We start from the raw sequence: 10,148 nt of genomic DNA, 5'->3' as shown, positions 1-10,148 counted from the left end.
TGTAGCCTGCCAGGCTCCCCCATCCATGGGATTCTCCAGGCGAGAATACTGGAGTGGGTTGCTGTGCCCTCTTCCAAAGGATCTTCCTGACCCAGGGATTGAACCCCTAGCTCTTATGTCTTCTGCATTGACAGATAGGTTCTTTACCACTAGCAACACTTGGGAAGTCCTAGGGAGGCTTTAATCTCAGCTCTCCATTGAGGGGCTTGCCAGTGACCTTGGGTCTACCACAGAACTCCTTAGGCTTCAGTTTTCTGATCCACAGATGAAGGAAGTGAGTTACCATGGCTAAGGTCCTCCAAAGGCTATGATTTGGGAACTTCTTTATCCCCATGGTAAAACCTGACATCCTAAAAACATTCTACAACTGAATACTCTTTGGATACTAATAATCTTTATTCTAGACGTTTTACAGAAAAGAAATAGTTGCTTATTTAAAAAAAGAAATGTTTGAAGCTGTTTTCTCATAGGTGGAAGAGACAAGGCTGATTTTTGTTTGTTTGAGGAATACTTGGAGGGGACTTTTGGGTTATAAAAGGTGGGCTCTGAAAGGCATATTCTGGAAAGAGGTATTTTGACAGAGAATCTAAAGTAGAGAGATTGTGGATTTGCAGTGTAAAATGAGTGTGACTATCAACAGAAGTGGCTTCAGTTGTCATCCTATAACCTCCAGTGAAAGTAAAGTTCGCTCAGTCGTGTCCGAATCTTTGCGACCCCATGGAATATACAGTCCCCAGAATTCTCCAGGCCAGAATACTGGAGTGGGTAGCCTTTCCCTTCTCCAAGGGATCTTCCCAACCCAGGGATCGAACCCAGGTCTCCTGCATTGCAGGCGGATTCTTTACCAGCTGAGACAGGAGGGTAGACCCTCCAGTCTACTCCAAGTAACATATAACAAAGGACACTTGGGCGGAGAGCCTTTAGCGCTCACCTCCGATCCAATTTTTCTCCCTAACCTCTTCTTCCATATAGTCTGAGAGTCACCACCAGCCAAAGGAAAAGATTTAGGAACCCTGGGGACTCCAAGAAGAAGATAAACAGGAGAAAAGTCAGGTGAAGAGGGAGGTAGGTCCCAGCAGAACACAGCAGGCCAGGGTCTGAAGTTAGGACAACAATCTAAATCCCCCTAGTGGGGAGCTGGCTGAAGGACTCTGAGAACCGCTAGGCCTGACATTCAACTTGAAGTTGTTTTCTGAACCATGCTATGCTGTAGCCCCGCCCCTGCTGTTCCAGACCTTCGGCAAAGTGTTAAAACATACAGTTGTCTGGCAGGGATCGAATGGATGCAGAAAGGTATTAACAGATATAATCAAAGAACAAAAATCCTCAAATCAAAGACTGAATCTTCTAAAATACACATTCTGCTTAAAGAAAGTTAATATCAGTATGTTTAACTCTAGGATAAGTGAACGAACTTTAAAGATAAAATTCTTTAAGCATCCAGGCAGAAAAAAAATGACCTACAAAAGAAGGAAGTTAAACTGCCCTCAGATTTCTCTATAGGATTATTAACTGTCCAGACACAATGGTAGAGTCTCCAAAATTTGGAAATAAAATTTGACTCAAGGGTGTTAGACCGAAGTAACCTGTCTTGAATTCAAAGTCTGAGACAAACATCTCCAGACATGAAGGAACTCAGTGTATATGACATTCACAATCCTACTTGAAAAAACAAAAAAAAAACTAAAAATTATTCAATAATGAAATTCAGCCAAGATAATGCAAATGGTGAAAATATGATAAAAAAGGATTAAAGTTCAATTACAAACAATAATGTCTCTTGGTCCTGAACAAAACTAAATATAATTCAGTAGTTTTGTATGTAGTCAGACTTTTCTTGAGTCTAAACAGAACAAATATTATAAAATATGGAAGCTATCAAGCAATGGATCATCCATGAGACTTTTCTGGAAAGTACAATTTGCTAATGGGATTAATTCAGCTGAGAGACATATAGCATGTAGACATCAAGAGTTAGATTTTGAGTATTAGAAATACTGCAGAATCATGGGAAGTTTCATATGTCTTTGCTGCTGCTGCTGCTGCTAAGTCGCTTCAGTCGTGTCCGACTCTGTGCGACCCCATAGATAGCAGCCCACCAGGCTCCCCCGTCCCTGGGATTCTGAGCTTAAATTAGTAAAATTGTTCTACGTAATAATTTTAAAAATAGATCTGAATATTTATATCCTCTATTCCAATAATTCACTTCTAGTCATTTATTCTGATGACATTATTAGGGCTTAAAAAATATATATCTGATGAAAGACAGCGATGTCAACACCACTCGTGAAAGGGTAAAATTCTCTTTGGATCTGCTAAGACAAGAATAGTTACAGAACACCTACAGTATTACACATAAAATTTCTGAAAATGTATGCCTTGCAATTTTTTATTAGTGTAAATTATGTTCTTTCTGGATGTAGAAATAGTCTTGGGGGCTTTCCTGGTGGTGCAGTGGTTAAGAATCTGCCATGCAGTGCAAGGGACACAGGCCTGACTCCTGGCCCAGGAAGATCCCACACGCCAGGGGCCAACTAAGCCCAAGCGCCACAGCTACTGAGCCTGTATTTTGGAGTCGGCGAGCCACAGCTGCTGCGCCCACGTGTAGTAACTACTGAAGCCCGTGTGCCCTAGAGTTCATCTTTGACAACAAGAAGAGCCACTGCAATGAGAAGCCTGCACACAGCTAGAGAAAGCCCCGCTCAGCAACGAAGACCCAGCACAGAAAAAATAAATATTAAAAAAAAAATAGAAATAGTCTCATACTCGATAGGTAGATAGATTGACTGATCTGAGAAACCCAGACATGTAGATGAGACCCCCCCCAAACTGACTATCACACATTCAACAATTAGATATATAGGGTAATAAACTATAGTAGTCTTTGAAATTTGAAATAGAGAAATTAAAACAATTTTTCTACCCTGATGAATTCTTTTAGATATTTTATATAAGTAATATAAATCTACCTGTAGTATAGTTGTTAGCCCAAATTTGTCAGCAGTTTGGGTTGCTGGAATGAAATAAACAGCTAAGGAAATTTATGAGTAAATTTATTTTTAACATATTTTCAAAAACCACAGTTTCAGTGTATTTTGTGTCTATAGAATATGTCAAAGGGCGAAAAAGGAACTCATGAGTAAATTTAGTTGCTATGTGAACTTCGTTGTTGTTGTTCAGTCGCTCAGTCGTGTCTGACTCTGCGACCCCATGGACTGCAGAGTGCTGGGCCTCCCTGTCCTTTATCATCTCCCGGAGTTTACTCAAACTCATGTCCATCAATTTGGTGATGCCATCCAACCATCTCATCCTCCGTCGTCCCCTTCTCCTCCTGCCTTCAATCTCTTCCAGCATCAGGGTCTTATGTGAACTAGTTGACTTAATAAAAAGGCTGGCAAATAAAACATTTGGAAATAAATAAAATACAAATGTCTAGTGTTAATAGTTGGAGAAGGCGATGGCACTGCACTCCAGTACTGTTGCCTGGACAGAGGAGCCTGGTGGGCTGCAGTCCATGGGGTTGCTGAGAGTCGGACACGACTGAGCGACTTCACTTTCACTTTTAACTTTTGTGCATTGGAGAAGGAAATGGCAACCCACTCCAGTATTCTTGCCTGGAGAATCCCAGGGACGGGGGAGCCTGGTGGGCTGCCAGACGTCTATGGGGTCGCACAGAGTCGGACACGACTGAAGCGACGCAGCAGCAGCAGCAGCAGCAGCAGCAGCAGTGTTAATAGTACTTGGGAAAAGTTTGGAAGAGGGGTGGGGTCCCCAGAAGGGAGAAGTGATGGGAGCGAGACCTGAAGCTGGGGGAGGTGAGAAGAGGAGCAGGACTTCAGCAGAGCCACTCGGAGGGAGACGACTGAAGAGCAGAAGCTGGGGGGCTCCCACTCTTGTGGCCCCGCGGCTCTGACCCTCGTCACACACTCCAGCCCCTCACCAGTGCGCACTCACAAGGACACAGAAGGACCGGCCTGGTCCACCCCCACAGGCCGTCCCCCTTCATCATTATTGCTGTGTCTTCATTTAAATGACTGAGTTTTAGGATCGGATGTGGTGTATACTCAGAGAAGGCAATGGCACCCCACTCCAGTACTCTTGCCTGGAAAATCCCATGGACGGAGGATCCTGGAAGGCTGCAGTCCATGGGGTCGCACAGAGTCAGACACGACTGAAGTGACTTAGCAGCAGCAACAGCAGTGGTGTATACTCCCCATTCAGCATGTGTTAAACCAGGAACACTTAACATGTGACTCTAACAGAAGTAAATGTAGGAGAGGTGACTTGGGTCTCGAGGGCCTTTTTATCTGGATTGCTCTGAGTCAGCTGAATAAAAATGAACAACCTGAAAGTTATGAGTTAAATTTTATCTGGGGCCTTTACTGATGACTATAGTCTGGGAGACAGGCTCTCAGACGGCTCTGAGGAACTGTTCTGAAGAGATAAGGGAGGAGCCAGTATACATAGGAGTTTTTACTGGAAAAAAAAATGTAGTTAAACATCAAAAGATTACTGCTAATCACAAAAAACCAGACATCTCAAGTTAATAATTTCAGGGCTTCTCTATGCATGGGAAGATGGAGAGTCTGGGCTCATTAAATGATTTCTTAGCAAGGCATCTTAATGATTTAGGGCCAGTGTCCAGAGCCCAGAATGTTTCCTGGCTTTCTCCTTCCTGAGTTCCCCTCAGGGCACACCATCAGAGGGCAGCTGCTGTGGCTGATGACTTGCTGGCGGGCAACATGTGTTATTTCTTTGGAATGGCAGGGGACATTCCATCTCCACATCTGTTAGCTTCCATGACAACCGCAAGCTAGAGAAAGATCCAAACCCTCTGTCTGTACTCTTACCGTCCTTGTAAAAACCAAGTTTAAAGGACAAGACCATGAAGCCGTTCTGTGAACCAGAACATTCTTTGGTTATCCATGAACATATGTGAGCAAATGCCCTTCGGGTGTGAGGATTATAAGTGTCACAATAGGGGAGGAAAATTCTATTAGCCACTGATGCAAGTCCCCCTCCCAGGGAGAGCTTGCTTTTTCCTTTAAGAAAATGCCATTCTTGCCTGAAGTAAAAGCTGAGTCTAGGGTGGTGGGGATTTGTCTTGCTTTTCTGCAAGAAGCTCCTTGGGAGGGGTGTGGGGAGAGAAAGGGACAAGCACAGAGACAAAGTGAAGGAGGAGTTGCTGGGTGCTGCACCACGATTAGGACCTCCTGAGTCCTCAGAAAGCTGAAAGAAACCCACACACAGAAGGCTTGGTGTGGTTGCATTTTTCGTCGAAACTCTCGGGACTGAGACGCCAACCAGCTGGCGCCCAGGCAGTCACCATCAGAGCCGCTGAGCAGGTGACAGACAGGGTCGGCCTGCGAGGGGTGGGGGAGACGGAGGAGGAGCTTGGAGGACAGAAGGGGAGGTCCGCGGTGGGCGTGCATTCTCAGGGCACAAGCTGAGATGGTTGGTGAAAAGACACGCAGAACAGAAGAAGGAAATGCCACGATTCTGAGAGAAGGAAGGCGTGAGTGGAAGAGCTCATCCTGTCCGGCAGGAACGGAGGAGCCCAGTCCTTAGAGGAAGAAGAAGAATGTGCCTACTGTCTGCTCTTAAGTGGAATGCAGGCATTCCTGGAAACTGGCATAAAGTGGAATACTACGAAATAGAGTCTGTTTTCCCCCTAGGGAAAATTATTATAATAGAGGAGCATTCTCACTGAGAACTCAGCATTATATAAACCATACAACCAACACATATCACGAACAGATACACATACATTTACTTGAGCTTTAAAAACTGCAATGTTATTCTTGAGTTCATTAAAACAGGCATAAATGTAAGATACACAGAATTTTAGAAAAGACTCCAATAAGCTGACAAATGAATAGCTGTAAAAACAACTAGTGTAACCAATTTAACATAACATGTACTGGTTATACAGGAGGGCGTGGCAACCCACTCCAGTATTCTTGCCTGGAGAATCCCATGAACAGAGGAGCCTGGTGGGCTACAGTCCATGGGGTTGCACAGAGGACACGACTGAAGCAACTTAGCATGCACGCCCACGTCAGTTATGATAAAAATTAAGCAATTAATACTACTGTCTTTGCCTTCTTAGCACTGAAAAGTAGTTTTATGGAAAATTGTAAGCCTTAAAAGGGTTATTCAAGAAAGTTTGAGCTAGTGCCTTGTTTTCTCTGTTAAATATCACTGAATTAAGCCATGCTGCTGGCAGTCAGTCAGTCAATCAAAAGTTGCTTAAGGAACAGTGTTGATACTAACCACTTATTTACTGAGGGGCTTCCCAGGGGACACAGTGGTAAAGAATCCACCTGCCAATGCAGAAGATGCAAGAGACGCAGGTTTGATCCCTGGGTCAGGAAGATCCCCTGGAGGAGAAATGGCAACCCACTCCAGCCTTCTTGCCTGGACAATTACAAGGACAGAGGAGCCTGGTGGGCTACAGCCCACAGTGACGCAAAGAGTCGGACATGGCTGACCACACATGTGTGTTTGCTATTCTTTTCGGTGAGGGTTATGCTGATGACGGTCTCTTGTCAAAAAAACACTGAACAGAATGTTTAGAAGAAAGAAGGTGTAAGAGGACGATTCTCCATTGTGTCACTGAGTTGACTGGGCTGCAGGTGGTTATAGATACTTTTAGGAGGTAGAGATTATGGAGGGTATCAAGTGAAATTCCTCCTATGGTTTAGTGTGGTTTAGGCTCAGTCATACCTGACTCTTTGTGACCCCATGGACTGCAGCCCACCAGGCTCCTCTGTCCATGAGATTTTCCAGGCAAGGATACTGGAGTGGGTGGCCATTTCCTTCTCCAGGGCATCTTCCCAACCCAGGGATCAAACCCTGGTCTCCTGCATTGTAGGCAGATTCTTTACCAACTGAGCTACAAGGGAAGCCCGCATGTAATGGATACTTATCTACAAATCGGGGTTTGTAGTTCCCAGTAACAAGCAGTAGCAGCAGGCCTGGGCTGACCTAACTGCTTGAGATAATCATCAAGGACCCCAGTCCTCTGTACTCCTCTGCTCTGCAACCCCATGCTTGAACCCAGGATGTTTTCAACATCTCCAGGCATCATGACCACACTCCAGGCAGGAAGAGGCAAAGGGCAAAAAGTGTGCTAGTTCAGTTTATCCCTTTTGATGAGAAAGTCAATGGCTTCTCAGAAGCACTACTTAATGGACTAGTCTCTCAGGCCACCATGAAACAGGGCTACATGCACCATGGAAGTTGAAAGTATTCCCTCCCGTATGAAACCAGTGTTCTACAGGAAGGAAGGAAGGGAGAATGGATATTCCATAGACAGCCAGCAAGTTCTTCAAAAGGTTGATTTATTTGGGGTAGGAATTTAGAACTTTTTGATGGCATATTTCACATTATAGGTTGTGTTCAAATGTCAAGGCCATTAACATCTTTCACACATATTGTGAGAATTCAAACCAATGTGCTTCTTATAAACCTGCCCACCTGCCACCTCAAGATGGTTGTTGTTCAGTCTCTAAGTCGTGTCCAATGCTTTGTGACCTCATGGACTGCAGCATGCCAGGCTTCCCTGTCCTTCATTATCTCTAAGAGATTGCTCAAACTCACGTCCATTGAGTCAGTGATGCCATTCAACCATCTCATCCTCTGTCATCCCCTTCTCCTCCTGCCCTCAATCTTTCCCAGCATCAGGGTCTTTTCCAGTGAGTCAGCTCTTCTCATCAAGTGGCCAAAGTATTGGAGCTTCAGCTTCAGCATCAGTCCTTCCAATGAATATTCAGGACTGATTTCCTTTAGGATGGACTGGTTGGATCTCCTTGCAGTCCAGGGGTCTCTCAAGAGCCTTCTCCAGCACCACAGTTTGAAAGCATCTGTTCTTCAGTGCTCAGCCTTCTTTATGATCCAACTCTCACATCCATACATGACTACTGGAAAAACCATAGCTCTGACTAGATGGACTTTTGTCGATAAAGTGAGGCCTCTGGTTTTTAATATGCTGTTTAGGTTTGTCATAGCTTTTCTTCCAAGGAGCAAGCGTCTTTTATTTTCATGGCTGCAGTCACCATACACAGATTGTTAAGATTATCATCTACCATTTAATATATACATATAATTAATTTTAGGCTAAATGGCTCACTCAAGGACAAGCGGGCTCAATGTGAACAATATCTTTATCCAGCATTTTACATGGAGAAAGTTATCAATTGTGGATCTTGTACTTAGAGATAGAAGGGGCCCTGGAGATTACTAGGATGACAGATAAGGGAACAGAAGCCCAGAGGGCATAACTGGTTTAGCCAAGGACCAGTTACCAACAAAGAGAGAACTAAACCCAAACCTTAAAAAAAATTTTTTTTTCTATTTATTTTTGGCTGCACTGGGTCTCTGTTGCTGCACACACACTTCGTCTAGTTGCAGAGAGCAGGGTCTACGCATCAGTTGCAGAGGATGGGCTGCCGGGGTCCAGCCCCGATGGATCCAGGGAAATTCAAAGGAGAGACCGCTTCGGTGAATACACTGGCTTTAATTAAATATTAGCTAGAGATATAAACAGTAAGAGAATAAGGATAGCTCAGTGAAAAAATTCAGTGGAGAAAAGAGGCTGAATAACTTGGTTTAAGTGGAAAGCTAATAAAATTCCAAAATAAGGAATTTATGTTACCTACATAGGCTGCAGGCATCCTCCCATTCTCCGGAAGGAGAGGAGACACTAAGGCCTCCCTGGTCAGATCTTAGAAGCCCAGGCATAATTAGTAGGCTTGACGAGCCTCCACGTTCCAGATGGGGATTCAGCCAGAGGTTGAGAGAAAGAACGACATGGGGAGACCAGTCTTTTGAAGAACTGATCCCATTTTTTATTTTTCCAGGGTCTGTTTTTATACACTGAGATGTTATACAAAAGTCACACGGGGTCAGCAGTCCTGACTTTTGTTAAAGTCAGGTGCTTCATACAAATGTATACAGAGGTCTTAGGAGTGTTACATCATCTTCTGGCCAGGGGGCCTGCTGACAATTTATGACCCTCTCTTTGTGACAGTGGTCAGTCAACCAGAACACTTATTTCCCCAGGGGTGATTATTCTTAAAACAGACACCACCTTCCGAAGGTACCAGATAAAGTTACATTTCTATAGGGTGAGGGTGTAGTGGGTTTTAATTAAGGAAAGAATTTGCTTAGCCTAAGGTCTAACGTGATTAATATCAAAGGTTAATACTTATTTCTTCTATATATTCATTAATGTGTATAAGGGCAGGGGATGTGGAGACTTAGCAGCAAACATTGGCTCAAAAAATGAAAAACCCTTCACCAATACAATTTCTAATCAGCCCACTATACTATACTAATAGTTTTCTAACTTCTCTAAAGAACCTGTTTTTAGAAGGTTTAAAGCATCTCATGCCTCTCATGGTTGGGAGGCTGTGAACAATCACATGTGGCCGGACAAGCCTGTCAGGCAGGCTAGAGAACCCTCAGAGGAGTTTGTAGGTTGAAACACTCCTATCACGCCCAGGAATTATTATTAACTGGAGCTCTAAGTTAACTCCTTCTCCAAAAGAGGTGGTGGGGGACAGCCCCCCACTTTAGTCAGAGGTGTAGGTGAGAGCACAAGCTAGTAAAGTAGGCAGGCTCTGGTTTTGGGGGTAGATGCTCGAGGATTTCCAGGGGGACTCCTGAGGCTCGATCCCGCCTTTGCGTATGTCGAGCCTCCTTCCTCATGACCTTTGCCACGGGCTGAGTGCCTCACGCCCACCCCTCCTGGCGATGGTCTTCTCATTGTGGTGGCTTCTCCTGTTGTGGGGCACAGGCTCTAGATGCCCACCAGCTCAGGAGTTGTGGTGCATGGGCTTCGTTGTCCCGTGGCATGTAGGATCTTCCCAGACCAGGAATCAAACTCGTGTTTCCTGCATTGCCAAATGGACTCTTAACCACTGGACCACCGGGGAAGTCCAAACCCAAACCTTTTGACCTCAGTCTCACATATTTTCCAAGATCTGCCTGAAAAATATTCATCTAACCTTCAAGTTTCTTTCTTTTGTGAGGAAGAAGAAGTGAGTTTCAGACCTTTAACTTGATCTTCATCCATTTCAGACCCTCCTAAACCAGTTCTTATTTATAGAGACCTCCCCAAGACAACCCTAAGAACAAGGCTTGTT

The sequence above is a fragment of the Bos grunniens genome, chromosome 14, assembly GCF_055505025.1.
Source record: "Bos grunniens cultivar Pamir isolate PY7600 chromosome 14, Bosgru_T2T1.0, whole genome shotgun sequence".
In the NCBI taxonomy this organism is placed as follows: domain Eukaryota; kingdom Metazoa; phylum Chordata; class Mammalia; order Artiodactyla; family Bovidae; genus Bos; species Bos grunniens.
Note: the sequence above shows the minus strand (reverse complement) of the source record.